This window comes from Eriocheir sinensis, chromosome 15, assembly GCF_024679095.1.
Source record: "Eriocheir sinensis breed Jianghai 21 chromosome 15, ASM2467909v1, whole genome shotgun sequence".
NCBI classification, from domain to species: domain Eukaryota; kingdom Metazoa; phylum Arthropoda; class Malacostraca; order Decapoda; family Varunidae; genus Eriocheir; species Eriocheir sinensis.
In genome coordinates, this window is record NC_066523.1 from 9741024 (window position 1) to 9768523 (window position 27500).

At 45.1% G+C, this 27500-nt stretch overlaps 1 long non-coding RNA gene across 1 annotated transcript in view; it reads left to right on the plus strand.

Annotated features, from left to right (window-relative positions):
* Window positions 1–27500, plus strand: part of LOC126998890 (uncharacterized) — a 124055-nt gene that overhangs the window by 71065 nt on the left and 25490 nt on the right. Inside the window, exon 3 of the long non-coding RNA XR_007753061.1 lies at window positions 7486–7559. This is a non-coding gene — a long non-coding RNA (uncharacterized LOC126998890). The remainder of the gene's footprint in view (window positions 1–7485; window positions 7560–27500) is intronic.

Genomic DNA, 27500 nt, shown 5'->3' on the forward strand with positions numbered 1-27500 from the left:
GGCGTGACCCATTACCTTCACCCTCGCATAAACAACCTCGCCGTGTATTCCTTTGGCTAGCGTTGGATGGCGTGACAGGGCGAGGCGAAGCGTGGTGTGATGCAGTATGCCGGGCAGCCAATATTCATCCACCTCCCACTGAGCTTCCTGTCGCGGGTAACGGAAGGGGACAGCTGCCTACCTTCCCTTGTTTCCCCGTGTTCTTGTCCCCCACGTGGAGTCGTTTTTATGTGGTGTTTCCTCCGCCTTTCACTTAAGCTTTGCCTCAGTGTATCTGGGTTTCATTTATATTTCCTCCCTCTTTTTTTCCTATTCTGTCATCTGCCTCCTCCTTCGCCTCTTCCTCATTTCCCCGGATCTTATAATTATGTGCTTTGCCTTCGTCTGTGTCTGGGTTTAATTCTTCTTCCCCTGCTCTTTTTTTTTCTCTCTTTGTTGTTTATCCGCCTCTTCCTACTTTCTCTTTCTGTCTCTCTTGCCAACTGTCTCACTTCTTATTCTTCCTTTTTTTCTGTTTCTTTATCATCCTCCTCCTCCTCTTCATCATCATCCCAGCTTTCCCGCTTGTCAGGATAAAACGTGATTTGTCTGCCTGCGGTTCGGTGTCAGGTGAGAAATTGTTTCAGTGTGTGGCGCTCACCAGATTTATGCTTTGTTGTGTCATTGCTCTCTCTCTCTCTCTCTCTCTCTCTCTCTCTCTCTCTCTCTCTCTCTCTCTCTCTCTCTCTCTCTCTCTCTCTCTCTCTCTCTCTCTCTCTCTCTCTCTCTCTCTCTCTCTCTCTCTCTCTCTCTCTCTCTCTCTCTCTCTCTCTCTCTCTCTCTCTCTCTCTCTCTCTCTCTCTCTCTGCGTGTGTGTGTGTGTGTGTGTGTGTGTGTGTGTGTGTGTGTGTCCCATTTATTTAATTGTTTATCAAAATGTGTCTTTCCTCAGTTAGGACGCCAACACTTTCAACTTTCAGTGTTCATTAAAAAAAATATTTTTGCAGTAACAACTTTTATTATTGTGTTGTTGATTTTAGTTTTTCGCGTTGGAATAAGTGCTACATTTATCTTGTTTGTGCCGAGTTTTTTTTTAATATACTTTATTCAGTAAATACGTTTTTTTCTGAATCGTAGCCTGTTTATCAGTGAGGGTCCATTGAAAGGTTACGTTGGCGATTACCGTCTGTGTTTCTTAGCTTTAGAGTTTCGATCCGATGTGTTGGGGAATAAATCCTTCAGAAGATGTTGCTGCGGATTATCGTATGTGTGTTAAAGGATTACCGTAGTGGTGGTCCGCTGTGCTGAGAGTAAACAGAGATAAATCGCGCTCAACTAAACAGCGAAACATTGCACGAGAAAATATGCAACAGAGCAGCTAGTGTTTCCTTGATGCAGGTGCGTAGTGACCTTCATGGTGCATAGTAACTGGCCGTGATGTTTTCTTGGTTACTTATGTTAAACGAAATTGTTTTAAGTAAATCAACAAAAGAATCATATATATTAAGACCAAGTTTGCTTCTCACATGCATATTTTTCCTGACCATTCGAATATTGCTTTAGAAACTACAATAATGAAGTTAATTTACCGTTAGTGTCATCGCCATGAACATATCATCATTATCATTGTTTTTATGATAACAATAATAGAGATAATAATTTTCATGATTATTACCACATGCATCATTATCATCATCGATATCATTAGTCGTCATTATCATCATTACCACCATCGTTACCATTTTCATTGTCATTATCACCATCTTCAGCACCACGGTCACCTCTCTCATCGATCTGCTTCCCTGCTCCAAGTGGGTGATGTGAACCCTGACCCCGGGCAAGGAGAGGAAAATAAGCGCCCACTAAGGTAACCGGCGCCAGCACACACCTGAGCCATCAAAACACTCCTGTCAGACTCTCACCTGCCTCCTGAGTCACGATACCACAAAGCTTCTTTCATTCCTCCCTCCCCCCTTCCCTATTTCTCTGTCTTCCTCCCTCATTTTCACTTTTTCCCTCTATCACTCTCTCCTTCCATACCGCCTTCTCTCTCTCTCTCTCCCTCACTCTATCCTACCCTCTCTTCCACGCAGGGTCATTCCTTCCCTCCGTCTCTCTCTCCTCACTTTTTCCTTCTCTTCTTCCCTCTTTCAGCCTCTTTTTATCATGCTCTCCCTTCCTTTCCTCTTCCCTCCCTCCTTTCATTCTTCTATCGTATATCGTTATTGCATATGAGGTTTCTTAGCTGTGAAAAACTCTCTTGCATTACAGGAGAACTTAGCCAAACAGAAAGCATCAATGTATCAATGAATGACTGGATTTTAAATTTAAAACGAGGTAGACGGGATTATATTCCAGAAAAACGTAAGGAACATTCTAGACGGGCTTGTACGTTCATTTGACATAAGGAGCAGAATGGCGACACTCTGCTCCCCTTTACCCTGAAACCACAAAGGGGCCTTGACTTCGATTTTAATAATGGGCTGAAAAATAGCTTAATCTTGTCCCAGTACGACCACCTTCCCTTTAACCGCGCGCGACATAATATTGGCAGGCAGGATAACATTTTAAGCCCTTTGAAAATCGTGGAGGGCGCCTCGTTGGGCCCTGCAGCTGCTCCCCCTCTCCCTCCGGCGACGGGGTGACAGGCCAGTCTAATAAATACCTGTGAAGGAGTGTCGCGCTCGCAAATACCTTCAGGGAGAACGCGGGAGGCTGGCAAAGACGACGTCACACCCTCACAAGTTAGAGCATAAAAAGGTGACGCTTGCCTCTCCATCTTCCTCTCCCTCTTCCTTTCCCTTTCCCTCTCGGTCTGACTCATATTCCCACCACCCACCACTATACCAACCGCCCACCCCAACGTTTCTTTCCCTCCCCCACGCTGAACACCTGCTTTTCGCTTCCCTTTTCCCTCTTTCTCCTCATTTACACCTGACTCATATTCTCTTCACACCCACCACTATACCAACCGCCCACCCCAACGTTTCTTTCCCTCCCCCACGCTGAACACCTGCTTTTCGCTTCCCTTTTCCCTCTTTCTCCTCATTTACACCTGACTCATATTCTCTTCACACCCACCACTATATCAACCGCCCACCCTAACGTTTCTTTGCCTCCCCCACGCTGAACACCTGCTTTTCGTTTCCCTTTTCCCCCTTTCTTTCTCCCCATTTACTCCTGACTCATTTGCTCTCCCACGCATAGGTCATTACACTCACCACTCACTTCTCCCACTCCCTTTATACCCACCACTACCTCCTCGATTCTGTTCTTGTCTCGCTTCACCTCCTGCTCTTTTCTTCCCCTCCCCCCTCACCATCTCCATCTCTGATTCATCTTACTCTCTCCACACCTACGACGATATATTTACACTCACTCCTGCTTACGTTTCCTCTCCCACCACTCCTTTTCCATGTTATACTCTTACCCCCACACTTTCCCTCCGCGTCATTCTCACTTCCCCTTCAGTACCACCATCATAATCATATTTTTCATCATTATCATCAATCTCAGTACCCCTTCATCACTCATCATGATACTGACCCTGACCCTTTTTCTCACCCCTGGCTCACTTGGACACACTTATATAATTTCATTTACTCCCATCATTAATTTTCATTACCTCAGTTTAGCCAAGGCTGAAGCAGGAAGGGAAAGTGGGTTTAGTGAGGAGGATTCTACATAAGGAAAAAGGAGAAACATGTTTGTTATTTGTTTTCATGCGCGAGCTGTTTATCAAGTGCCTTTTTTGTATGCTTTCTCTTCATTTGTATGTCCTATTTTGTATTCCTCTGTCTCCATCCCTCCCTTCCCTCCAAGCTGTCCCGCCCCCCTAGGTACGTACCAGTCCTTGCCTCGCCTCCTGTCTCCATGTCAGATTACGTTCACTCTCGCGCCTCCCTTCGTTAGTGCAGTTCGATGTCGCGAGGAGCACTCTGGGGAGAAGGCGGTTGTTCGTGCTTGACTCTGGCCTCATCGCTGACTGAATAAGATGGCAAATTTGTGTTGGGAGAGATTGGTATTTACTTTAGAATCACTCCTTAGAGTTTCATTATAAGGTCAACGGTGAATCAGGCCAGTGTGTTTGTGTGTGTGTGTGTGTGTGTGTGTGTGTGTGTGTGTGTGTGTGTGTGTGTGTGTGTGTGTGTGTGTGTGTGTGTGTGTGTGTGTGTGTGTGTGTGTTTGTGTGTATTTACCTAGTTGTATTTACCTAGTTGTAGCTTTACAGGGCCTGGGCTTACGCTCGTGTGGTCCCGTCTCCGTATCTGTATTTGTCCAACTTTTCCTTAAAACTTTGCACACTCTTCGTCGATACTACATCCTCACTTAGTCTGTTCCAAACCTCTAGTCTGTTCTGTGTGTGTGTGTGTGTGTGTGTGTGTGTGTGTGTGTGTGTGTGTGTGTGTGTGTGTGTGTATCCCATGGTCCCAGTCGCCAAGTTTATGGTAATCATGGTCCTGCGCCGGAAGATTATGCGTCAGCCGTCCCTTATCTTTCATCTTCCCGGTAAGTGGGGCGTGCAGGGAGGGAGATGATGGGGCAGGGACGTGTAAAAGGGGACGAAGATACGAGGAGGAGTGATGATTCGTGACGGAAAAGAACGAGGAAGACACTATTGCTGAATCCAATAACAATAATGGGAATAATGTGAAGCAATGAGATGACGCAGGTATATGAGAGAAGGATAGATATATAAATAAATAGATAGATAGATAGATAGAGATAAATAGATAAATAGGGAGAGATTTTAGCTGGAAGGGATATTTAGAGGACGCTGCGAATATAACACCTGATATCTAGCTAGAAGCCTCGGTCGCGCAGGGACTAATGAAGCTCGGGTCTAACAAGGTCGTTAGTGGCGGGAGGAGTTGAATTACCGCCTCCTCCTCAGCTTCCTCTTTTGCCTCTACATCTGCCTCCATTTGCCTAGTCATTCTCGTCTTCTTCCTCTTCATCCACCTTTTCCCTTCGTCTCCTTTTTGTTGGTTTTCTCTTTCTTTTGTTTCACCTCCTTTTGTTAGTCTCCTCCTTCTCCTCCTCCTCCTCCTCCTCCTCCTCCTCCTCCTCCTATTCCTTCACCTCCTATTCCTCCACCTCCTCCTCCGTCCGTTACTTTCACTCACGTGGAGGAAGGTCACGTTCAGCTGGCTCAGGCTGTTTAAGTCTGACCAGCCGTTTTGGGAGGATGAACAGCTGGGTGAACTTGGCACCGACGTCCGGGGTAGGAATTGAACTTTGGCCAATGGACTCGTAGCTAAGCGTGCTAATCAGATCGCTCATAAAATCAATAAGGTGAATAATCTCATTTGCTTTTGTACTTATCTTTCTTTAAATGACTTGTCTGCTAAAACACTGAAAAACACACACACACACACACACACACACACACACACACACACACACACACACACACACACACACACACACACACACACACACACACACACACACACACACACACACACACACACACACACACACACACACACACACACACACACACACACACACACACACACACACACACACACGAGTTATGTGGATTTCGAAATAAATAAGCTGTCCCAAATTAAAAAGGTTTGCGGGAATCTGAAAATTTGAACTCCCGTCATTTTCTGATATTTTGGCCCCAAATGAACCATATAATGAAAGAGAGATTGATTTTAATAAGCAAGTCCCACGGGATAACTTATGGCACCACAGTGTTGCAGTGTCTCAGAGGAGAGCGTTAGGTGCTGTATTCTGCAACTGTGTTGAAGTTTCGTCTCTTTGTTTCTCGCCTGCCAGGAACAGGAATGTCTCACTAAGGGAAATATTAAGCTGGGATTTTTCGCTCTACGCATTTTATTGCGACACCAGTCGTTCCACGCACCTGTCACAGTCTGTCGCTGGAGAAATCTTGCCCTATACACCTGGAGGACGCTACGTCTGGTCTCATTCATCCCTAGATTGAAAAATTCTGAAATCCCCTGCAGCTGGAGTAATCCAATCAGGGCGAGGAGCCTCACCCGAGACACAGAGCCTCCCCGAAACTGAATTATTCAACGACGCTCCTGGGAGAGTACTCGGGAAACAATTTTTGCTTGTAAGCGACGCAATATACACGGGTCTGCCGTGCCGCGCCAGCATACAGATTTATGAACCTTTTTTTTCGTGCCGGGAATCAAACTAAGGCCTCATCGCCAGCACTAGCCAGAAGACCACCCGGAACATGGATTTATTTTTTCATGCTGTTTGATTTAACGCTCGTATTGAAATATTTTCATATACCTGAGGTCGCCTTTCAATGCCAGGAAAATATACAAGTAAAATGATTGATGAAAGCCACATGCATAGAAAAATGATACAGCAACACGAAAAGCAGGAAATATTTAGCTCTGCCTCAGAAAGTTGCTTCAATCACACGTAAAGATGCATCTTCCCTATGTTTTCCCGGGCCAGCAACACACTCTGTGGCAGCATGTCTGGGCCGCCTACGCCGCCCCTCCGCCGGTCGGTCACCCTCGCCGTCACAACTATGCTTTTGTGTCGACATCAAAGCTCCTTATCATAATCAGACTGGAGATCAAAGCCTTTCCTTCGTGTCTAATTTTGAATCCAGTGTTGCTTCCTCGTTCAGTGCCTCGTGTCTATGTGATGAAGCGCTGCCGTCCCTGGAGCGCCGGGTTGGCATGCCCGGGGAATATGCTAATGAAAAAAATACGAGTATGTACAGACCGTCTAAAACTAAAAATACTTTATCATGAACGCTAAAAAGAACAAGACAGTGTATTATGTTGAATCCAAACTTTATATAGATTTGTAGACAAATGGGAAACATACAGTCATGGACCATATTTGCCTAATATGTTTTTCATTGGCACCTGTGATATCTTGTGTGTCAAGCTTTGAGACTGAGGAAAATTCCGAACCTAATGAGATGAGACAAGATTAGGAGAAGTGCATGCAGGGCGCAGGGCACGCGCCGAACAAGACTTTCAGGCAGCAGCGTGTATTATAGTCTATTCCACCTCAGGGACAACAAATCAAGCGAGAAGCCCATCCCCATAGAGTCTATAGTATAGACGATGTAGGATAAGCATAGCCTCTCTGTTGCTGGTGATTGGTAACAGCTAACCCGATTGGGGTTGGGCAAAAACCTGTTGGAGAGCGGGCACTTAAGAGCTTCCTCATTTTACTAAAGTTTCCTCATATTTGGTGTCACCCGAGGTGGAATAGGGTATAGCAGTGGTAAAATTACTAGCGATTGCGGTGTTACGCTGGCAAGCGCACGGACAATAATGGACATGCAGCCGCAAAAGTTCAGCAAGCAATAAGGACACATTCAGAGTTATCTGATATTAATCTTGGCGGGCCAAATGCATAGGATTGAGATCTTACATCATGTCACTCCACCATTACAGTGCCAGACTGCATATAGGAAAGTGCTTCTATTCAACCTGAAGTCGTCTTTGTATTGCATGTGAATGGGTTTTGATGTTATTGCTTTCCATTTCCTTTCAGATTTTCTGGGTCAGCTTCCTCTTTCTCCTCTTCAGAGGAAGTCGAGATCGTGACGGCCGGCAGCAAACACTCGGGTAAGTAGTATCAGTGCTGATATTACTCTGTGTGTCTATATTTGTTTGTTTGTTTGTTGTGTGTGTGTATGTATGTGTATTTTTGTTTGTATGTATGTTTGTTTGTTTGTGTATGTGTGTGTGTGTGTGTGTGTGTGTGTGTGTACCTTGGTAAATACACACACTGTCTGTCTATTCCTCTTATCCAGCCTTTATTGTTTTGCTCTCCTCGCGCGTTACGTTCTTGCTAGTCTCGGAAGATGAAATTCTTGCTGTTGTCGTTGTTGTTGTTGTTGTTGTTGTTGTTGTTGTTGTTGTTGTTGTTGTTGTTGTTGTTGTTGTTGTTGTTGTTGTGTTCCCGTAACATTTGCCTCCCGCCGCCGCCGTCTGCACATTCGCTGCCTCCGCCGCCGCCTCCTCCCATCTCTAGCGCGGCGGGCGGCGTGCCTCTTACAGCTTTCTAACTTTGCCTTCAAGAAAATTACATATTTTCGGGCTGACTCGAAGCAACATTTTTTTTGCGTGTTTTGCAAAGTTTCCGCCTTCGTCGGAAATATTCTGCATTCCTGATTTTTTTTTTATATATCTTCCCCTCATATTACCAGAATTCTGCTTTTCTTTTTACTTTTCATTTCACCTCCAACCCGTTTATTACAGATGCACCTTCAGAAACTACCGTATCCACTGCAGCAACCACCACCACCACCACTACTACCACCACCACCACTATCACCAACACAGTAACCACCACCAGCGCCACCACTACCCACTGCTGGTTTTTCTTCTCTTTCACTTGACCCATTTCCTTTGGTATTCTCCTCCTTGCTGTAGGTACTCACACTTGCCCTCCGCTCAATTCCAAATTCAGTCACGAATCACTTTCCCTTTTCACCGCAGATACCCATTTTACTCCTAACAATTTATTTAGTCCTAAAAGCTGTTTCCCTCGGCCCTAAAAAATTGTGTAGAACTTTTTCTCAGGAGGTTTGGCGTTTTACTTTTCTATTTATTATTTTATTTTCGTTTGGCCTATAGCCCTGATAGGCTGTCACGGTGGAGCTTGTTCGTCTACCCCAACCAATTAGTAGCGCAAGCAAATAGTTTACAGTGGCACCATGTTTATATACCTTCATATGTATGCCTAAAATGGTAAAAGGAACAATGAAAATTTTAACCTTTTTCCTTTCCTAAAACTAGTTCTTAGTATCAGTTGCATAGCATTTTCCTTCCTTCCTTCCTTCCTTCCTTCCTTCCTTCCTTCCTTCCTTCCTTCCTTCCTCCTCCTCCTCCTCCTCCTCCTCCTCCTCCTCCTCCTCCTTCTCCTCCTCTTCCTCCTCCTCCTCCTCTTCCTCCTCCTCCTCCTCTTACTTCTCCTCTTACTCCTTTTCCTCCTTCTGCTGCCCATCCTCTTCCCTCTTCCCTTACTCTTGGTACCCTCCCCTTCCTGTCTCCAGAAATATAGAATTTTTCGGATCCTTAAAGTCTTGGCCTGAGAGCCCCGCCGCGTGAGCCTGGGAGTGGAAGGCTCGTCAAGAATGCACGAGTGACCTGGGCTAAAAAATGTGGTCCACCAACCTTCCTGCCCTCTGTGGGCCCGCGAGGATCCTCCTGTGTGGACGAGGCAGGAAAAGTCGTTGCCTTTACGAGTCTTACGTGGGAGGCGGTGAAGGAGGATCTATTTTTTGAGGTCCAACAGAAAAAAAAACTGTGGCGGCTACTGGCGGGAGGCGCAAGGGTGTGGCCGAAGGGGCTGTTGGCTGCGTCACGACGGGAAGACTGCTTTAAGGCCCGGGAGTGGAGGCCGTAGGCAAGGCAGCGGGATGTTTGCGAGGCTTGCAGGTGCGGGTGTTGGGGGGAACGTGGGCGGGTCTGGGGCGATGGGATGCTTCAGTGTCTGCCGGGAAAATCGGTGATTACTTTACTGAACACTTTAGCTATTTGATGACGGCGCTTCCATGTTGAACTAAGTTACTGCTTGAGTTACATGCGTAGAAATGTTTTGTCATCATCCACATTTTCATATAAATATAATACAAAAAACACGGAAACCGATCTTTCTTATTCTGCTGCAGGGAAGTGAAATCAGAGAACACCATTTTCAGTTTTCTGCTTTGGGCTCCACCGGAGTCTCCGCTGCTTTGAGTTGTAGAACACAAACAAATGAGATTGGTAAAAATATTGGATGCATTTTGAAGTCAGACGCAGAGGCAGAGGAATGAAACAAAATATCGAGTGTTGATAAACGAAATAAGTGAGGAATGGAATATTTCTTGCCGGAAAATACCAAACCTTTTTTTCGTATGAGCAATCTAACCTTAAATGCAAAACCTTTGACGATGTGTTTCCCTATTGATGTCGTTCACGGCGAGGGCCGCCTCCTCCAAGGGTTGAGGAAACTGTGCGAACGTTTGGTTCACCCGGAAATGAAATCTTTCAAAATGTATTCAGTTACTGAACTGTATTGGGCCGTGTACGTGGTTACGTGCGTGTGCACCTGTGGATCGTGCAGGTATGTATGAATGTGTATCTGTCGCTAGGGACGAGTGCACGCGTGCACGTATAATGGTGAGTCACACTGGCCAGACGTACAGACAATTCTAGATTCAGTCTTTTTGAATAACGGAATTAAATCTGGCAATAGGCCGCGCACCTGGGAACGGCACCTGTGAATGGCACCTGGAGCCTTCCATTCCCACTCAGCCCGCCCCGCCAGCCCCGCCTCGCCCACCCAGCCCCTCCCCGCCCCCCTCCGCCCCGCCCCGTCGTGCCCCGCCCCATCCTGCCCCGCCCCTCCCCGCCCCGTACCACCCTCCAGAAAAAACACATCAGCTGCAGTTGAAATATTTATTTAGTTTTTGCTTTTCTATTTATTTATCCTACATGAAAACTTTTTGTTGGCATTGCTTTTTTAAAGGATGGGTAAAATATATGTCCACGCTGGTTGTGTTCACTATTCCGAGGTTGGAGCCCCGCCCTGGATTTTTTGTAAAGAAAACATAAATGTAGGAAAAGGAAAAATGTAAAGCGAGATGAACGTATTGCATTTCAGATTATTTTTAAAGGGATAGTATTTGTTTTCAATTTGGACTCGGCGTATATCCTTAGTATTCATGTGTGTGTGTGTGTGTGTGTGTGTGTGTGTGTGTGTGTGTGTGTGTGTGTGTGTGTGTGTGTGTGTGTGTGTGTGTGTGTGTGTGTAACTCACTTAGTTTTAGTTGTAGGCTTCGTCACATCTTTTCGTCACTCCTCAGAGGCAGAAAGGCCACGTTCCTGCTTTTCTCCACATCAACATTGCAGTCTTTTGCGTGCCACGAAAGCAAGAGCATGCAAATAAACTCTGACGAGTAACACAACGTTGGAAATTGTGCTCTATTGTTTGAAAGTGTCTCGTGGCCGATAATATTGTGATAGGTTATACAAATGTCACACATACATGGAAACTGAATGACATATTCTTGATAACATAGCAAAGTGTCAAACGGGTGGTAAAGGAAAGCATCTAATAATTAGTCTGGGTGTTAGACGGTCGATAAAGGTTGGAATTAATATTGGCCCAAATTTAATGGCAAGAAACACGTATCGTAATTTCAGTTCAGTGCAAGAAAAAATAAGCACATAGTTGGAGAATAGTATAAATAGTTTTCGTATGTGTATTCTCAACAGAACAGAGGAAACCTGGCGAGTACAAGGGAGCGAGGAGCAGAGAGCGGCAGGAAGGGCCGCCAGTGAAGGTCTGAGCCCCTCCTGAAATATTCTTGTGTCGAGAGAAACAGACGCAAGTTGTGTGGGTTCAGGCGCCCGGAGGCTGTCATGCCCTAGCCTGCGACTGCAAGGTTTTGCAGGAGGAAGGAAGCTGTGGCTGTTGTTTGAGGGGAAAATGTATACATATACTAAAAGCGTACTGTAAAACTACAAAAATTACATTTTTCAAACTTACCCTGAAATAAAATAATGGCACCTATTTCTGTTGATTTTTAGTACGGTGGTACACGAGAAACAAATACGGCGAAAATGTTTATAATTTCAGTTCGTATTGTTTCAAGAAAAATACAGAACGCATCACGACACGATGTTCACATTATTTCCTGCGTGCCACTTTACGATGAAGATGAAAAATCGATGGTGACTGAACAGTGTGCGAGTGCGGGAACGGCGGTGCCCCGACTTCGCCCTTTTTTTCCTTTTGCGCGTGTCTTCGAGTGGAAAAAAACGACCTGCTTACTATCCATATGTTCTGCCTTTTATTGCATCCTTCGACAAGCGGAACACCGGGGAACCTGCAATAAAGGGCCTGGGAGAATGTCACTACGAAATTTTGCCTGCGCCAGCATAGATTGGCCCGTTTTTGGTTCATACGCTAACTTTATGGAGCACTTGGTCTCTGATGTAAATAGAAAACAATAAATAAGGTACTGAAAACGACAGGCGTCTCATATGCAGTGTGTGGAGAGAAGAGGGTTGAGGGTGGAGGGTGAAAGGTGAGGGTTGGCGCTCTGGGGAATGCGTGGCGAGAGGACGTGAGGGCGAAGAGTCAGGAAGGGGTGACAGACGTTAGGTGTGGAGGTCTCTGCAAAACGTGAATATCGTGGAGCCTTGTGGACGGACGGGGGTGAAAGAGGTGATGGTGTCGTGTGTGCTGCCTGGGTCTTAGTTTGTTTTTAATTACGGCAACTGAGAAAGAAGAAAAAAGTTGTATAGATGCATATGGATGAAAGAACATGCATGCTTTCAAACTTGCGACGGAGAAAGAGGAGCGTGAGGTGAGGGAGTCAGGAGAAGGAGAAAGAGGAGGAGGAGGAGGAGGAGGAGGAGGAGGAGGAGGAGGAGGAGGAGGAGGAGGAGGAGGAACAGAAAGGTGAAGAGGAAGAGGAGGAGGAGGAGGAAGAAGAGGAGCAGAGGAGAAGAAAATATGAAATAGGAGAGGAGGAAGTGGAAAGAAAAAAAGGTTTCCTGGAAGAAGTGGAAGAAGAAAAAGAAAAAGAAAAAAAAGAAATATAAAAGAAAAAAGGCGGCCAAAAAGAAGAGGAAGAAGAAGCAAAAGAAAATGGTTATAGCAGCAGGAACAAATATAAAATAATAACAGTCACAACAATAACTGCATCAGGTAAAATAACAAGACAACCACGGGAAACAATCAGCAAGTAGGAAAACTGAATAACAAAAACAAGAAAAGAGAAACAAAACAAAACAAAAAAAGAGAAGAGAAAACGGCAAACATAAACACCACCAAGTGAATGCGGAGAGGAGGAGAAGAAGAGGAGGTCCGGTAATGAAGAAAGGAACGAGCTGGGAAAGAATACGAGGCAGGGAGAACAAAGAGTGACCTTGATGAAACGCACATATATATTTTCCCCGCATTCACTTATCCTCATCTCTCCGTGTTCTTAAGCTGCAGGGAGGAATGTGGATGCTGGTCGAAGGAACACAGACACAAGCATAGGCAAGAGACGGGAGTGTAATGAATATCGAAACAGCTGGATACTTGACCTCAAAGAAACGCATGTATATATTTTCCCCGCATCCATTTACCCTCATCTCTCCGTGTTTTTAAGCTGCAGGGTAGAGCGTGGATGCTGCATGGCTGGAAAGAGACACAATGTTCGAGAGACAACCGGACACAAAAGGCAAGTGTGTAACGAGTGTTGACGCAACGGAATGCCTCTGTTAACTCGCATGTCAACACTAGCAACAAACAATTTTATATTTTTTTATTGTAGTTCAAGAGACAATCAGACACAAGAGACAAGTGCGTGAAGAGTATTGGCGCAACGGAATATTTCTACCAACTCACATGTGAACAACAGAATCAAACATTTATATATATTGTAGTTGGAGCTCAAAGCAATAATTGGTTCGTCACACATACCCAGGATGAGGCAAGATACAACAAACACGAGTGATGAAATTCGCAGCGACGGAATACTTCTATCGACTTGCATGCAGACAACAGAAACAAAACATATAAACATTTGAGTGAAGTTCGAAGCTCTACCGTCACACCCATACATACACGGCTCGATGCACGTTGATAATTTTCCGGCCATTAGTTTTTATTCTACCCCGCAGGACACACAGGTATTGATCTCTGCAGGTGAGGGGGTTCGGGGAGCCTCAGGACAGGTCGTTAATTCATAGACTTATTAACTTTAAAAATCTTTCATCACCTACCCGCGTTTATGGGATACCGCAAGGTGTGTCTTTTGACCCCCCCCCCCCCCTCCCAACCCCTCCTCCCCACCAACAGAGGCACAGAGAGAGAAAGTGCAGCGGCGGGCAAGAATGAGATGCAGGAAACATATAGGCAGTGGTGGAAATTAGGAGAGTTTAATGGAAGGGAAAATGCGAATGTGTGAAAGAAATGAACCAAAAACAAATGTAAGGAAAGGAACGGAAGGGAGATTATAACTAAACGAAGGAAAGGGATGTTTGGGCGAATTTAAGGGAGTAGAAAGGAAGGAGTGGGAGGAAGAGAATGGAAGGGTAATATGAAAATAATGGAATAGGAGACCGAAATGGGAGGAAGTGAAAAAGAAAAATGTGCGTGTACAAAGAAAGGAAAACATGAATGAGAGGGAGGGACGAAAAACATATATTTGTGTACCAGGAAGAGTCGAACACAGAAACACAACGTCCACAAAAATAATGTCAATGCAAAGGTGATTAAAGAAGTACTGAAAAAGAGAAGAATATCAGTTTAGTTCGAGGTGTCTTAATACTCTACTCTGAAAAAAGTTTTAGTCATAGGAAGGAAGAAATACAGGGGAGGGAAGTCTGTTCTTGAGCGTACTTGTAGAGGAAATGAAAGAATAAAGATACTAGTTAATAGTTTGGAAACGAATGGGAAACTATTATGAGTACCCGAAGGAGATGGAAATGTTTAAACGTGAGGAAGACAATGGTCAGGAAAGAATGAGTTGGCGAAAGAGTGGAAGAGGGAAATAGAGGAAACAGAAAGGAAGGAAAATCTGTGAGTATGGTAGGGAATGTAACACAGAAATGGGAGAGAGGGAATGGTAAGGAAAATAGGGGCGGTATTACAAGACAGTCTCGCTTCGCACATCAACTATTTATAAAGGTTAAAGAGGGAGTCAGTCGGGTTCTAATGAGTGTTTCTTTAGGCTCCTGCTACTGTGGAAGGGTCAAACTACTACCGGGATCAGAAAACTACTCCCGAAAATGCCCTCAACGCATATGAAAGCCTTGTCAATTATGTGAACTTGGGCGACGAAATGTTTGAGAATACGACCCTTGGAATTGTCAAAGGAATGGAAAAGAAAAATAGAGGAAGAGTGGAAGGAAAATATATGAGTATGCAAGGGTATGCATTACAGGAATAGAAAAAAATGGAATAGATGGAAGATATGAAAAAGCGAAGAAAAGGAAAAAAAAACAATATGAGGAAGGAAATTGAAAGTAAATACAAGTACGCTAAGAAAGAAATACAGAGGAAGAAAATGGAAGGAAAATCCGAATACATTACTAAGGCAAAAAAAAAAAAAAAAGAAATATGAGTACGTTAGTGATATGGAAAAGAAATGGGAATTGTCGCCAGTAGTCCGGGATGAGATTTGTAAGTTGAAGAAAAACAAATCGCCGGGCCCGGACGGAATATTTCCACGGGTTCTGAGAGAGTGCACGGAGGTCCTCAGTGGCCCACTTACCGATATTTTTAAGATGTCGGTAAATTCAGGGTATGTGCCCAATCAATGGAAAGTAGCTAATGTGACGCCGATTTTCAAAAAGGGAGACAAGTCAGCCACCTCAAATTATCGCCCAGTTAGCTTAACATCACTTGTAGGAAAGATGTTAGAGTCAATTATAGCCCGGAGCATTCGGGACCATCTAGAGATGCATAGTTTAATTCATGATTCACAGCACGGGTTCACAAAGGGCAGGTCTTGCCTTACTAATCTGTTGTCCTTCTACACTAAAGTGATCGAGGCGGTTGACAGAGATGAAAACTATGACATATTATATTTAGATTTCAGTAAAGCGTTCGACAAAGTTCTTCATCACCGGCTATTACTAAAATTACAGGCTCACGGCGTAGATGGGAAAGTTTTGAACTGGATCAGGGCGTGGCTTAGTGGAAGGAAGCAGAAAGTGCAAATCAATGGTAAAAAATCTGAATGGGGCAGTGTTACGAGTGGAGTCCCACAAGGGTCGGTGCTGGGTCCTCTGCTTTTTATTATTTACATCAATGACTTGGACACAGGAATTAGTAGTGATGTCAGTAAGTTCGCAGATGATACCAAGATCGGTAGAGTAATCCAATCAGACAGGGACGCTAGCGTTCTCAAGGATGAGCTTGACAGACTATATGATTGGGCGGGGAAGTAGCAGATGGAATTCGATGTCGGGAAGTGTAGCATTCTGAGTGTAGGTAGGAATAATCCCTCACACAATTACTCCTTAAATGACACTTCTCTAAGCAGGTCTGGCGCGAGAAAGACTTAGGAGTCCAAGTGAGCGCTGACCTCCGTCCTAGGGCTCAATGCATTCAGGCTAAAAATCGGGCAAACAGAGTACGTGGATTCACCTCAAGGAGCGTAAGCAATAGGAGCGCTGAAGTCATCCTCAAACTTTACTTAGCACTAGTTAGACCTCATTTCGATTATGCAGTTCAGTTCTGGTCCCCCTACTATAGAATGGATATCAAGATGTTAGAATCTGTACAGAGGAGGATGACAAAGATGATTCAGGGGGTGAGAAACTTGCCTTATGAAGACAGGCTGAAGCATTTAAATCTACACTCTCTAGAAAGGCGAAGGTTGCGAGGAGACTTGATCGAAGTCTATAAGTGGATGAAGGGCTTTAATAAAGGGGATGTCAATAAGATTTTGATAGTAAAAGAGCCAGGTAGGACGCGTAGCAATGGTTTCAAGTTAGACAAATACAGATTCAACAGAGACATAGGCAAGAATTGGTTCACCAATAGAGTGGTAGATGAATGGAACAGGCTTGGGAGCCATGTTATGGGTGCCAATACCATAAATACATTCAAGAAGAGGTTAGATAAAGCCATGGATGGTGAGGTAAGGTGGGGTTGAGTGTACAGGAGCTGCCTTGTATAGGCCAACCGGCCTCTTGCAGACTCCTTACGTTCTTATGTTCTTATGTTCTCATGTATACCCTCTTAACATAGTAACACCTCAACCTGCCGTAACCAAGTGGCGCTGCGTTGCCGTGTTTCCACGCAGGGCGGCCGGGGAAAGGCGTCATGTCACTCCTTACGACGCCGCGTCCTAAACTTGCAAATGTCATCAGCAAGTTTAATGCTAATCAGTCTTCTTAATCAGATAACCCACTTTTAGCCGAGCCCGCGACTCCGCCTGCATGGGGAGAAACTTAATTTAGGCAACACTTCAACTTTCCTCTTTCCCTTCCCTGACGAAAGAGGTGGAATGGTTGGATGAGGAAAGGTAGGGGTGGGGGTGGGGGTGGGGGGGGGGCTAGAGGTGGTGCTGGGTGGCTCTCTTTCTTTCTCTTTTTTTTTCTTTCTCTCCTTCCCTCCCCATCCCCCAACCCCCCACCCCACACACACACACAGCAACACGCAGGAGCTCGAAATGGGCTGCTCAGTGTCCGGATTACAGCCTTTTTTTTTGTACTGGGCGCGGCCTCCTGAATGCGTAATGAGTGCCTTGCGGAGGAGGAGGAGGAGGAGGAGGAGGAGGGGGAGGGGGAGGAGGAGGGATCAGCCTGGACAAAAGAGGCTGATGGTAATTGCTGTCATAGGAGAGAAGGGGAGACGGGAGAGGCAGGGAAGAAAACACTGAGGAGAGGGTGCCTGGTATTGTTGTGGCGATATTCGAGGATAATAGGAGGAGGGAGGAGGATGGGAGAGGAACTATGAGAGAGGAAAAGAGTTATTGTGGAGGGAAAGGGAAGGCAAGAAAATGGAGGATGAGGAGGAGAAGGTGGAGGAAACAGATGTGTAGATGGTGTGAGGGGAACGGAAAAATGAGAAAGGAAAAGAGTTATTGTGGAAGGAAAGGAAGGGAAGGAACAAGGAGGAGGAGGAGGAAGAGGAAAAGAAGGAAGTACTGAAAAGGAAGAAAAGATAGCTGAAAGTGAGAGGAGGGGTAAAATGTGAGAGGAAAAGAGTTACGGCACTTGAGGGAAGAGAAGAAAAAGAAAGAGGAGAAGGAGGAGGAGGAGGAGAAAGAAGCAGAAGAAAAGAAGGAAGTATTGAAAAGGAAGAAAAGATGGGAAATAGTGAAAGTGAGAGGAGGGGTAAAAGGAGAGAGTAAGAGTTATTGAGTAAGGAAAGGAAAGGGTAAGAATAAAAAGTGGAAGAAGAAAAGGATGAGTAGGAGAAAAAAGGAAGTATGAAAAAGGAAACATAGATGGGTAGATGATTAAAGTAAGGGGAGAGCTAAAGGGAAGAAAAATATATATAAACGAGCGAGAGGAACACGTTTACTCATGGACTTTTTGCCGTAATGAGACTATTTCTCCACAAGTAGTACGCATCAAATACTTACCTGCGTCCTTGTCCTTCAAATGCCTCCTCCTCCTCCTCCTCCTCCTCGTCTTCTCACTTTCACCTTCCAGCCTTAGCTAACACGACTCCCTCTCAAGACTCACTTCATCTTTCATCTCCCTCATCCACTCCTTCTGACTCCCTCCCAGCCCCGCACTCTCTCGTTCTCCTCTTTTACCTCCTTCATTCTTTCTCCTATTACTCATTTTCTCTCGCTCGTTCTCCTTCTCTTTTACTTGTGGGTCCTTCGTCTTCTCCACCTCCTCATCTCTGCCGTTAACTCTTCCCGCGAGTCTTACAAGTTTTCCTCCTCCTCCTCCTCCTCCTCCTCCTCCTCCTCCTCTCCCGCTTTTCAAAAACGTCGATTTTCAAAAAGGGGGACAGGTCAGCTGCTTCAAACTATCGCCCAATTAGCTTAACATCGGTTTTAGGCAAGATCCTGGAGTCCATAATAGCCAGGAACATTCGGGAGCATCTAGAGAATCATAGCTTAATTCACGACTCGCAGCATGGGTTCACGAAAGGTAGGTCATGCCTCACCAATCTCTTGTCCTTCTACAATAAAGTATTTGAGGCGGTAGATAGAAATGAAAATTATGATGTAATCTATCTTGATTTTAGTAAAGCGTTTGACAAAGTTCCTCACCAAAGACTGTTGCTTTAAATTACAGGCTCACGAAGTAGAGGGTAAAGTTTTGAACTGGGTCACGGCGTGGCTTAGCAATAGGAAGCAAAGAGTGCAAATCAATGGTAAAAGATCTGACTGGGGTTGTGTTACGAGTGGGGTCCCACAAGGTTCGGTATTAGGTCCACTGTTGTTTATTATTTATATTAATGACTTAGATACAGGAATTAGTAGTGATGTCAGTAAGTTTGCAGATGATACCAAGATCGGTAGAGTAATTGAGTCGGATCAGGACGCTAGTATTCTCCAGGATGAACTAAACAGATTGTATGACTGGGCGGATAAATGGCAGATGGAGTTCAATGTAGGGAAGTGCAGTATTCTGACTGTAGGTAGGAACAACCCCTCTCATAACTATTGCTTAGATGACACTCTCATAAACAGGTCTGTGTGCGAGAGGGATTTAGGGGTCTTAGTGAGCTCTGATCTCCGTCCAAGGGCACAATGCATTCAAGCTAGAAATCGAGCTAAATGGGGTACTGGGATTTATTTCAAGGAGCGTAAGCAACAGAAGCGCCGAAGTCTTCCTCAAACTATATTTAGCATTAGTTAGACCTCATCTTGATTATGGGGTTCAGTTCTGGTCATCTTACTATAGAATGGATATCAAAATGTTAGAATCGGTGCAGAGGAGGATGACTAAGATAATTCAGGGGTTGAGAAACTTGCCATACGAGGAAAGACTCAAACAGTTAAACTTGCATTCTCTAGAAAGGCGAAGGGTGCGTGGAGACATGATCGAGGTTTATAAATGGATGAAGGGCTTTAATAAGGGGGATATTCATAAGGTTTAGTTGGTAAGTGAACCAGGTAGGACACGTAGTAATGTGTTTAAACTGGATAAATTCAGATTCAACAGGGACATAGGTAAAAATTGGTTTACTAACAGAGTGGTGGATGAGTGAAATAGGCTGAGCAGTCATGTGGTGAGTGCCAATACAATTGTCACATTCAAAAATAGATTAGATAAATTCATGGACAGTGATATTAGGTGGGGTTAGATTCATGGGAGCTTAGGCTCAAAGGAGCTGCCTTGTACAGGCCTACCGGCCTCTTGCAGACTCCTACGTTCTTATGTTCTTATGAACTTCTCGTTTTATTCTTTCCTCAGCTTTTCCTTTCCCTTTTCTTTTTCTCTCCTCCTATTCCTTCTTCTTCTAATTGCTCCTCCTCCTACTATTCTTATTTTTTTCTCCCCTTCTCCTTTCTCATTTTATTGTAGCGATCAGCCACCCTCTTCAAACTTTTCAACTAGTCTTCCCCTCGGAGCCCATCTTCCTAAATGCTCTCAAAATGAATTACCATCCCTTCTCTTCCCTTCCCTTCCCTACTTTCCCTACCTTCCTTTCCCTTCTCTTCTCTCCCCTTCCCTGCCCTTTCCTTCCCTTCCCTTCCCTTCCCTTCTCTTTTCTTCCCTTTCCTTTCCTTTCCTTTCCTTTCCTTTCCTTTCCTTTCCTTTCCTTCCATTCCTTCCCCTTCCCTTCCCTTCCTTTCCTTTCCCTTCCCTTCTCTTCCTTTCACTTCCCTTTCCTTCCCTTTCTTTCCTTTTACCCTCCCTTCCCTTCCTTTCCTTTCCATTCCATTCCATTCCCTTTCCTCCATTCCATTCTCTTTCCATCCTCTCCTCTCCCCTTCCTTCCCCTCTCTTCTCTTCAGCTCACCTCGATGTCTCGCCTTCCTTCACCGACCACCCTCCCTTCTTCCTCTTCTCTTCCTGCTCTTCCCCCTACAATCCCCGTTGCCCAGCGCCCATCCTTCATGCCAGCAGGGGTGGTTTAATCATCTCTTTCTAACCACTTCCATCTCCTTCCTCCCACCCACCCTTCCTTCCTTCCTCTCCCTCCCCTCCACCTCTCTCTCTCTCTCTTCCATTATCCCTAGCGGGCGAGGGGCCAAGATTCCTACTGAGAAAAAAGAATTCCAAATCGACTAAATTTCTCGGCAGCGCGCCCAATTGACGTCCGACGCAGGTGCTTCGGAAGATTATGACGGAAGAAGCACAGCGGACGGCGAGCACCAACAACCCGGCGCGCTATATACCTCCTCTCGCGATACCTCTTGCGATCAGCTCCTCCGCCCCTTGCTCCGCCCGGCCACCCATTCCCCAACTCGATTCCCCGCGGGGCCGCTTCGAGGTGCATACAGATGGGCTATTGGCTGTGGTCTGTGGAGAGGCGAAGACAAGGGAAAAATAGGCAGAGGTGGAGAAGGAGAAGGCGAAATTGCAGGAAGGGAAGGCTCGCGATATGAAATTCCATGTGAGGATTGAGGTCGTGCCGGTGCGAGTTCTCAGTAGAAAGCTTAAATCCATAACCCACTCGTGAAGCCCCGAACCGCAGACCTTCCTTCCTGACCCCCGACCCGCGAGTTTGCTGGTTCAGACAGAGATGGATGGTGGTGGCGCCTTGGGTCTCGCCGCGATGGTGATAATGGCAGTGGTAGAGGTAGTGGTAAAAATAATAGTAGTAGTAGTAGTCGTAGTAGTAGTAGTAGTAGTAGTTTCGAGATGAGGTTCAAGTGTGGAATTAGCTTCATCTTCAAGGTTGAAATGGCACGGAAAAGAGAACGTCCATGAGGAAGAGGGAGAGAAAATTTAGGAGAAGAGAAGAGAAGAGAAGAGAAGAGAAGAGAAGAGAAGAGAAGAGAAGAAAAGAGAAGAGAAGAGAAGAGAAGGGAAGAGAAAGACATACAAGACCTCTGCTTCTCTGTGTTTGCTTTCTTCATCTTACGACTTTACATCATCCGTCCCTTCCTCTTCTCTCTCTCTCTCTCTCTCTCTCTCTCTCTCTCTCTCTCTTCTTTGCCACCATATTCCTTTCCCTTTTGACCTTTCTTTCTTAACTTTCTGGAATGATCTTATTACGCTCTTGTTTTTCTCCTGTTTCTCGCGTCTTGGTTTTCTTCCTTCTCATATTTTTGTTTCTTTCTTTTATTTTTTTTTCTTCCTGCTATAGCGTTAATATTTGCTCTCTGAATTTTTATTTTTTTTTACAACAAAGGAGGCAGCGCAAGGGCACACAAAAGAGAAAACAATAATAAAAAAGCTCGCTACTCGCCGCTCCCAAAAGAGAATTAAAAGAGGTGGCCGAAAGAAAGATCAATTTCGGGAGGAGAGGTGTCCTGATACCCTCCTCTTGAAAGAGTTCAAGTCGTAGGCAGGAGTAAATACAGATGAAGGAATATTGTTCCAGAGTTTACCAGCGTGAGGGATGAAAGAGTGAAGATGCTGGTTAACTCTTGCATAAGGGGCTTGGACAGTGTAGGGATGAGCATGAGTAGAAAGTCGTGTGCAGCGGGGCCGCGGGAGGGGGGGAGGCATGCAGTTAGCAAGTTCAGAAGAGCAGTCAGCGTGGAAATATCGATAGAAGATAGAGAGTCAACATCGCGGCGGAATTTAAGAGGTAGAAGGCTATCTGTAGGAGGAGGAGAGCTGATGAGACGAAGAGCCTTAGACTCCACTCTGTCCAGAAGAGCTGTGTGAGTGGAGCCCCCCCACACGTGAGATGCATACTCCATACAAGGGCGGACAAGGCCCCTGTATATGGATAGCAACTGTGCGGGGGAGAAGAACTGGCGGAGACGATACAGAACGCCTAACCTCGAGGAAGCTGATTTAGCAAGAGAGGAGATATGAAGTTTCCAGTTGAGATTTTGAGTTAAGGATAGACCGAGGATGTTTAGTGTTGAAGAAGGTGACAGCTGAGTGTTGTCGAAGAATAGGGGATAGGTGTTTGGAAGATTGTGTCGAGTTGATGGGTGGAGAAATTGAGTTTTTGAGGCATTGAAGGACACAAGGTTCCTTCTGCCCCAATCGGAAATGATAGCAAGGTCTGAGGTTAAGCGTTCTGCAGCCTCCAGTCTGGAGTCGTGTACTTCCTGTTGTGATGGTCGTCTATTGAAAGAAGTTGAATAATGCAGAGTGGAGTCGTCGGCGTATGAGTGGACAGGACAGTTTGTTATGGAAAGAAGATCATTGATGAATAACAGGAAGAGAGTGGGTGATAGGACAGAGCCCTGTGGAACACCATTGTTGATAGGTTTAGGGGAAAAGCAGTGACCGTCTACCACCGCAGAGATAGAGCGGCCGGAAAGGAAACTGGAGATAAAGGAACAGAGAGAGGGATAGAATCCGAAAGAGGGCAGTTTAGAAAGCAAAGACTGGTGCCAGACTCTATCGAAGGCTTTTGATATGTCTAGCGCAACAGAGAAAGTTTCACCGAAACGGCTAAGAGAGTATGACCAAGAGTCAGTTAAGAGAGCAAGAAGATCGCCAGTAGAACGCCCCTTGCGGAATCCATACTGGCGATCAGATAGAAGGTTAGAAGTGGAAAGGTGCTTTTGAATCTTCCGGTTAAGGATTGATTCAAAAGCTTTAGATAGACATGAAAGTAAAGCTATAGGGCGGTAGTTTGAGGGATTGAAATGGTCACCCTTCTTAGGCACAGGCTGTACAAAGGCATACTTTCAACAGGAAGGAAAGATAAATGTTGATAGGCAGAGACGAAAGAGTTTGACCAGGAAGGGTGTCAGCACAGAAGCACAGTTTTTAAGGACAATAGGAGTCACTCCATCAGGTCCATAAGCCTTCTGAGAGCTGAGGTCAGAGAGGGCATAGAAAACATCATTTGGAAGAATCTTAATAACAGGCATAAAGGAGTCAGAGGGGGGATGAGTAGGAGGAATATGCCCAGAATCGTCCAAGGTGGAGTTCTTACAGAAAGTTTGAGCGAAGAGCTCAGCCTTAGAGACAGATGAGACGTAAGTGCTGCCGTCAGGGTTAAGGAGAGGAGGGAAAGAGGAAGAAGTGAAATTGGAGGAGATATTTTTGGCTAGATGCCAGAAGTCACGGGAAGAATTAGAAGAAGGAAGGTGTTGACATTTTCTATTAATAAAAGAAGTTTTGGTAAGTCGGAGAATAGATTTGGCACGATTCCGGGCTGAAATGTAAAAGTCAAAGTTAGTGGGAGTTCGAAGGCTCTGGAACCTTTTGTGAGCTGCCTCTCTATCTTTAATAACACGAGAACCAAGGCTTTTTAGCGTGAGGGGTAGAGAAAGTACGTGGAATGTATGCCTCCATTCCAGAGACAATCACCTCTGTGATGCGCTGAGCACACACAGAGGGGTCTCTCTCCTGGAAGCAGTAATCATTCCACGGAAAATCGGAAAAGTACATCCTCAGGTCGTCCCACCGAGCCAGAAGCATCGCCTCTTCGGCGGGTCCAGAGGATGTACAGGAGCGATAGGACAGGATACATAAATAATGTTATGATCGGAGGAGCCCAACGGAGAGAACAGTTTGACAGAGTAAGCAGAAGGATTAGAGGTAAGGAAGGGGTCTAGAATGTTGGGCCTGTCTCCAAGACGGTCGGGAATACGAGTAGAGTGCTGAACCAAATGCTCTAGGTCGTTGAGGAGAGCAAAGTTGTAGGCTTGTTTACCAGGCTGGTCAGTGAAGGAGGATGAAAGCCAAAGCTGGTGGTGAACATTGAAATCTCCCTAGATGGAGATTTCAGCGAAGGGAGAGTGAGTCAAGATGTGCTCCACTTTAGAATTCAAATAGTCAAAGAATTTTACATAGTTGGTAGAGTTAGGTGAGAGATAAACACCACATATGTAGCCTATTTCGTAATAGAATGACAATGAAGTCTTAGCCAGATGGTGGAAAATTCAGAAGAGTCAAGGTCGTGGGCACGAGAGCAAGTGATGTCGTTGTACACATACACACTATTTTCTTGTGTTTTTTCTCGTCAGGTAATTTTTTTTCCTTTCTCCTTGTTTTCAGCTTTGTTTTTGCTATTTTTCATCTCTTCGTTTACCTGCATCAGATATCTTCGTCTTCGTCTTGTTTTTTCTTTTCTTTCTTGAATTTACATTTTCTTTAGTTTCCACTTTCGTTTTCGTACGGATGATTTCAATTTCGTCATCTCCTCCTCCTCCTCCTCCTCCTCCTCCTCTTTCACTCCTTTATCCTCCTCCTTCTCCTTCCCATTCTAGCTTTACTTTCCCCTCTTCATACAACATCTTCATTCTCATCTCTTTATCTTCTACTTCTTCTTCTTCTTCCCCTTCTTATGTTTCCTCCTCCTCCTCCTCCTCCTGCCTGGGGTATCGCGCCTCCCGTCACACTCGCCGCCCCGTCAGAAATGTTAGCGCTGATATTTAATTAAACTGTGAAATATTTTGACTCAGCGTCCGACTGGCGGAGAGCGTGAAAAATGGCTTTTGTATTTTATAACAAAGACCATTTCTCCTTCGCCAGCGGGAGAGAGAAGGAGGAGGAGGAGAAACAGAAGAAGGAGGAATCTGAGGAGGAGTAAATGAAAAAGTAGGAGGAGGAGGAGGAGGAGGAGGAAGAGGAGGAAAAGTAAAGGAAGGGAAGGGAAAGAGAGAGCAAGGTTAAGCAGGAGGGGGAGGAAAGGAAGGAATCCGAGATTGAGTAAATGGAGGAGGAGATGAAAAAGAACGAATATGAGTAGGTGTAAATGGAGAAGGAGGAGGAGGAGGCGGAGGGAGAAAAAGAGCAAGGTTAAGCTGGTCGGTAAACAAAAATCGGGGAGAAAAAAAAGGAAGGAAACGCAGTAGAAAAAGATGATGACGGATGATGAGAATGTTGAAGTAGTTAATGGGAGGTGTATTTTATTGCCGACGAGTAATATTTCAGCCTTTATTATTACTCGTATATCACCAGGCCTGAAAAATGAAGGGATAATAATAATCTCGTCCTCTTCTAGTTCTTATGACGCCTTTTTGGGGGAGACTCAATTAACTTTCTTTTTTATATGACACTGATATTTATGTTGACGCTTGTTTTCCGCTGTTTTTTTATTGTTTGTTGAGAGAGAGAGAGAGAGAGAGTAAATCTTTCTCTCCTCGTGTCACTTAAGGCCGCGTATTACTGCGAAACAAAGGCTGTAATATCTTTTTTTTTTCCTTCTTCCTCCTCCTCTTTCACTTCTTCTTCTTCTTCTTCTTCTTCTTCCTCTTCTTCTTCTTCTTCTTCTTCTTCTTCTTCTTCTTCTTCTTCTTCTTCTTCTTCTTCTTCTTCTTCTTCTTCTTCTTCTTCTTCTTCTTCTTCTTCTTCTTCTTCTTCTTCTTCTTCTTCTTCTTCTTCTTCTTCTTCTTCTTCTTCTTCTTCTTCTTCTTCTTCTTCTTCTTCTTCCTCCTCTTCTCCTCCTCCTCCTCCTCCTTTTCGAACTTCCTCTATAAATAAAACTACTTTTCTACTACTACTACTACTACTACTACTACTACTACTACTACTACTACTACTACAGAAGCTCTTTCTATATCTAATAATACCAGTAGTGCTAGCAAACCTATTTAATAATTAATATGATAACAATAATGCTAATAACAATAATAATAATAATAATAATAATAATAATAATAATAATAATAATAATAATAATAATAATAATAAAGATAATGGTGGGTGTGAAAGAAAATAGCCTCATGATTATAGAAAAACAAAGGTAATATCTTGATAAATTGTCTCCATATAAAATAAAACAAGTAATTAGATATATTGTTTAGACTGTCTTCGTTTACTCAGTCACTCACCCACTCGCTCGCACTCAATGACCACCGTACACACACACACACACACACACACACACACACACACACACACACACACACACACTTACCCACTGACTCACTTCCCCCCTCCCCCCCCCCTACGCCGCCAAGGTCACGTTCTGGCTCACCTTTTGTTTCCCGGCCGCTTAATCGATCCGGGCCATCCTCGGGGGCCTCATGCGTGTCACCCTGGACAATAGCGGCCCTTTTTTTTCTTCTTTTTTTACTCTTTACTCTACTTTTCCAGACCCCGAGATAGCCCCTCCCCTCCCCCTCTCCCCTCACTGATCCCCTTCTCCGTCTTTTTAATACTCGCTACTCTGAATCCTCGTTCCCCTTCACTTCACGTATACCTATTTTTCCGACTTTGAAATGCTCCCTTTCCTCCCCTCCCCCTTCCCCTACCCAGCATACCACCTAAGTCCTCCTCCCCTTGCCCTCAGTATCCCTTTTTTCCTTTTTTTTTTTTTTAGGCACTCACACACCTTTTCCTTCCTTACTTCTCTTTGTAACCCCTTCAAGCATCTTTTCCCCTTTCCTACCCTTGCCCTTCTCCTACCCAGCATACCACCCAAGTCCTCCTCCCCCTGCCTTCAATATCCCCTTTTTCCATTTTTTTTCCAGGCACTCACACACCATTTCCTCCCTTACTTTTCCTTATAACCCCCATTCCCCTTCCCCTACCCTTCAAGCATCTTTTCCCCTTCTCCTACCCTTTACTCATCTCTCCTTCTCTTCTCCTCATGTCCAGCTACTCATAATTTTTGTACTTAGTGTTTAGGTCACCCTCTCCTCCCCTTCCTCTCTCTTTAGATACCCTCCTCTCCTACCCACCATCCACCTCAGTACCTCCTTCCCCGCCCCACCCTCCAGTTGCCCTGTCTGCCTTGATTGGTCCTCCTGCGCCCGAAACGAAGACAATAGGAGCTTGTTCAATGACCAGAAAAGGTGTCCTGAGCCCCTGTCGGAACGTGGAATGGATTGGATATGAAGCCTGTGGATGGAGTGGGGTGAGAGAAGATGGTGGGGATACAAAGAGGGGGGTGGAACGGATTGGGTGTATAGGAATGGAGAAGGTAAGAGTGGGAGTGTGGGGAATGTGAAATGGATTGTGAAGTGGAGGGGGTGGAGACGTAAGGGAGGTGGAATGGATTGGGTATGGGGCCTGTGGGTGTATAAGAGTGGAGAAGGTGGGAATGGGTGCGTGGTAAGG